Consider the following 4,959-nt stretch of genomic DNA (forward strand, 5'->3'; position numbering starts at 1 on the left):
TTTTTCTTTTTTCTTTTTTTTTCTATTTTCTATCTTTTTAGTTTTTTTTTTCCTTTCCTTTTTTGACAAAAAAATAATTTTTTTATTCTTTTTATTTTCATCATTGTTTTGGTCGATTGAGTATTTCAAATACCTCTAAATCCCGCTGCGTCTTTTTTTTTTTTTGGCAAAAATCCTGCTGCGTCTTCTCTAACAGCCAAAATCACAAATGATCGTTCAATGCAATTCTGTCAAGCACCTAATCACATACGGTCTCAACTTAGCATACAATTCACAAATCACAATTATAAGACAATCCAACGGTCTGATCCTCAAGGATCGCCTAGAGGATCATCTTTACCAATTTATACGATGATCCAACGGTCGGATCCTCACGGATCGCCCTTAGTATCATCCTCTCAAAACTATACGAAGATCCAACGGTTGGATCGTCCCGGATCGCCCTTAGAATCATCCTCACAAAATTATACAACAATCCAACGGTCGGATCCTCCCGAATCGCTTTGAAGGTGTATTCTAGGTGGGAAAGAGAAATACCACGTATAAGTTTTCTGTTTTTTTTTTTAGAATAAGAAAATTATAAAAATGCCCCATATGTTGGTTGAAATATAATAGTTCTCAATTAAAAAAAAAAAAAAAAAAAAAAGAGAAACGGGGAACCCGCATGGGTAATGGGAAACCCCGCCCCCGCCCCCGCTTGACAAATGCTGGGAAAACCCGCGGGTACCCCGCCCCCCCACCCCCGTTTGCTCATCCCTATACACCACCGTTCTCACAATCCCCTCCCCTTCGAACCCATTGTCGCCGACACCGAGTGGCGCCGCGAGGACCGCGCGCAAATGGGAGAATTTGCACTTGGATCGAGACACACCGCCGAGTTCCAACATGAGTGGAAGGATTTCATGGAGACGTTCAACGTCACCAAATAGCCGTTGGTCTTGTTGGTCCCCAATATTGATGTCGACCCCGTCGATGGCTTTATTAGCGAGCACGAGTTGACTCAGTGGATCTTGGTAGGGAAACAACCAGATCAGCCCAACGCAAGCATATCATATCAAATCCTAACCACAGAAGCAAGAGATTGCCCCAAACCAAATTTCAGAACCATACATAACATCTTCAGTCAAAACCAACAGACCACCACGCAAGAACTTGCCAGGTAAAAAGGGAACCAAAGAAAATTGAAAAAAAAAAAAAAAACAGAGAGACTGAGATGAGCAGCAGCTATAACACCGTCGTGCCCATGTTGGACTACCGATATGATGCCGAAATCAGAGTTCCGATTAATCAGCGAATTTTCATTTAAACTTAAACTGAAGGTTGAAGAAGATGTGCATCTGAGATATGAAGAATCTGAAATTTCATGAGTGGGGGAATGATCGAGTGAAGGGAGAGAGATGAAAGAAAGAGCAGCAAAGGAAATCAAGAGATAGAAAAAGAATGGTTGAAGAACAGAGGAGGGTTGGGATATCTGAAATTTAATAATCAGGGAGATTTGGAAGATGAGATTGGGGCAAAGAAGGAAAAAAAACATAACAAAGGAAATCCTCTTCAGATGGACTGGGTGAGAGAGAGAGGGAGAGAGAAGATGATGTATGTGGGACCCGCGTCAAAATTGAGTTTGTTGGCTAGCTGACACGTCATTCATCCGCAACTTAACTATATCAAGGACGTCCTCTTTGGAACCTTGCTGTATATATATATATATATATATATATATATATATATATATATATATATATATATATATATATATATATATATGTATGCCTTGAGAATTAAGATGCATATTTTAACCCTTTTTTTTTTATTGGTTTATATCAGTTGAGCTGAAAAAGGACCAGTAATTACTCAAAACTTAATTGGGGTGTGATCGATCAGGTGAAAACTGGTTGTAAAACTTTGGGTTTAGTTATAAGATATGTGGTGTTGGCAATAGCAACCTTTTTAGAACAGTAATTAGCTTTACATATTTAAGTAGAATTATGGAGAAATCAGGTAGAATTGGGTGGGGCATATATGGCATTCAGATCAATCCTCTTGATCAAACGTATAATTATGCAGTTGCCTGCCACAAAGCTGGAATACTGGACTGTTCAAAAGCAAAAGCATGTGAATTTGATTCAGTAAATCTGTGCATGATCCAATTATATTATGGTCAATTTGTCCAATTAACTCTACAGCTATCATTATGATTGAGTCTGCCAAAAATTGCATGTGATCAGATTATTGCTATCACCATATAGTTATACACATTACTCATGACTAGCTTAACAATAATCATCGAACCAGTACTACTTGAAGCTCAAATTCATATGCCATATGATTCCTGTGTATACATTCACTACACACACACATATATATGCTGCATCATACATATATCTCATATATAAATAATTGTAAGTAACTCTACGTGAACATTAGAACCTATGTTTTTCATATTAATTATCATGGAAAACATGTTTATCATAGTATCATAGAGTGGTTTGGGTTGATGAGGATATTAAAGATGGCTCCTTCATCCTAACAGAGATACCAAAGCCTCGATCTTTGAAAATTATATATATTTGCATCAACATATTAGATGCTATTACCCATCTAAATTCTGTTTTTTCTTTTTAGCCTAATAAGATCAAAAGAATCACTGTTAATTCATATCTAAATATTTGGGGCAGCATGTATTATACAGCTTTGCTTAATTATCATGGAAAACCATTTAACTTTCTACCCAACATATTAACTTTCTGTACTGATTTGCTTCTGTATTTTCAGTTTAAATGAATTCTAGAGTTTGTCAGTCCTTGCTATTTAATGTAGATAGGCTACATACATTTCAACTCCATTTTTCCACTCATAAATTCTTTCACACCTTTTATAACTTCTTGCTTTCACAGTGATACAGAGACAGGCATTGAATTAGCGGCCTCAACACCAGACACTCTGAACAAAGAAAAAATATATAGATTGAAGTGTCATGTCGCTTTTCATGTAAATACAAATGGAGAAAACACCTTTTTGAAAAACCTCCACAACTACTTAGCACCTTTTTGGCTAGGCTAACAAAATCTACATCCAAGTAATCTGCAAGCTAATAAAGAACATCTTTACTGAGGAATAGACTGAAATCTCAACCCAAGGCCTATAAGCCATATTCAACCCCAGCAGTTAATAAACTTTCAACAACAAACACAAAGAAGAAAACAAAGCAAACCAAAATTTCAAAATTGAAGCAGCTAAGAAGTTAGAACCCAAGACACTATCCATACATTGGTCAAACTAAGAATATTGTAATCTCTACTAAGAATATTGTAATACATTGGCCAAATCCCTAGCAAATGTAGACAATATCATGTTACTACAACGAAAACAAAAAACTGAAAGAAAAATCACTAAGCTCAGAGTAAAAAAAAAAAAAAACAATAAACCAACAGATCAGATCAAATACCTTCCACCACTTTTTTTTCAACCAAGCAACAGTGTAAGACCCTGGAAATTCGTTATTAAATTATAATGGTTTTCGGGAATTAATTAAGTGTTCGTTAGAACGATTTCGTGGTTCGAAGGTGAAGCGAAAGTGTTTCGGACAATTATTCGCTCGGAATGCTTTGATTTAAGGGTTGACTTTTTATACGTTTATATTCTGAGAGAACTTCCTGCATGAAAGTCGTAGAGCGCGTCGATACGAGTTCGTGGATATGCTGAATGCGAGAATCGGAGTTTGTATGAAGAAGTTATAGCTATCGGAAAAAGTTTCCATTTTGGGATATATAGGAAAAATCCGAAAAAAATATCAGAAAATCAGAATTTCCGGAAAGGGAAACTTTTTCTCTCTCTTCTGTCCCGACCCCAAATCGCCTAGCCGACTTCGACCGGCGATTTCTCACTCCTCCGGCGACTAATCGACGAGCCGTTTGTCCCTATCTCTTCGCCTCACTCCCATCTACAACTCTGCGAAGTTTCACAACGTGGTTTGGCCCGTACACGACGCAGCAACGCCGAGAAGTGGTGGCGGCGCTGCAACATTTCGCCATCTTGGAACTCACGATTCCGGCCAACTCCGGCCACATTAGGAGAGGAGACCAACTGGGCTTTGTTCGTCTTGCCATTCTCTACAAACTCACCAAGTTTCACATCTCAATTAAACCCGAGGAAGACGAATTTCGGATTTGAGCGATTTTGGGCAATTTCGCCCTATTTTTCTTTGAGGTAATTTCGGCCTCTAGACTTGAAATTTGACTTTTGTGTAGTTATGAAAGTTGTAATTGGAGTTGAGATGAAGAACTTTTGTGTTGGAAGTATTGTCAACTTTTGACTTTGGGCCGGCGGCGCCGCCGCCACTGTGGTGGTGTTTTCCGGCAGGTTCCGGCCACCCCAGTAACTGTTTCTGTTCCTATTTTTAATCTACACATCGATACGATCATTTCAATATATAGTTTGTAATTTTTGGAAATCGTATGAGCAAGTTATGGATTTTCAAAGTTTTAGGGTTTTCGGTTCGATCGGTTTTCGATCCGTGAGGATTCGGCGGTCCGATTGACTTGTAACTTTCATATATTGACCGTAGAAGTGTTTCGGAGACTTTAGGTGGTCTCGGATGACGATCTGACTGTTGGATCGTCGTATAATTGTGTTTTGTGAATTGTGTGATTTGTGTTGTATTGAATGTGACCTTGATGTGATTAGGTGATTGACGGAATTGTGTGAGCGGAGTATGGATGATTTTGTGCTTGTCTTGGTTTGTGTGAAGACGCAGCAGGATTTGGAGATGAGTAAATCTCACGTGGTTCATTTACGAACGGTTTTATTTATTACTCGGAATTACTTGTTTAATTGTTAAATCATTTTCGAAACAAATTATTTGTTTTAAAATATATGAACTTGATCGACAACGGTTCATAGGGCTACGGCTCACAGGTAAGAAAATGAATTTAAGTATAAAATGAATTTCTTGGGTTTAAT

Source organism: Rosa rugosa, chromosome 1 (genome assembly GCF_958449725.1).
Source record: "Rosa rugosa chromosome 1, drRosRugo1.1, whole genome shotgun sequence".
In the NCBI taxonomy this organism is placed as follows: Eukaryota; Viridiplantae; Streptophyta; class Magnoliopsida; order Rosales; family Rosaceae; genus Rosa; species Rosa rugosa.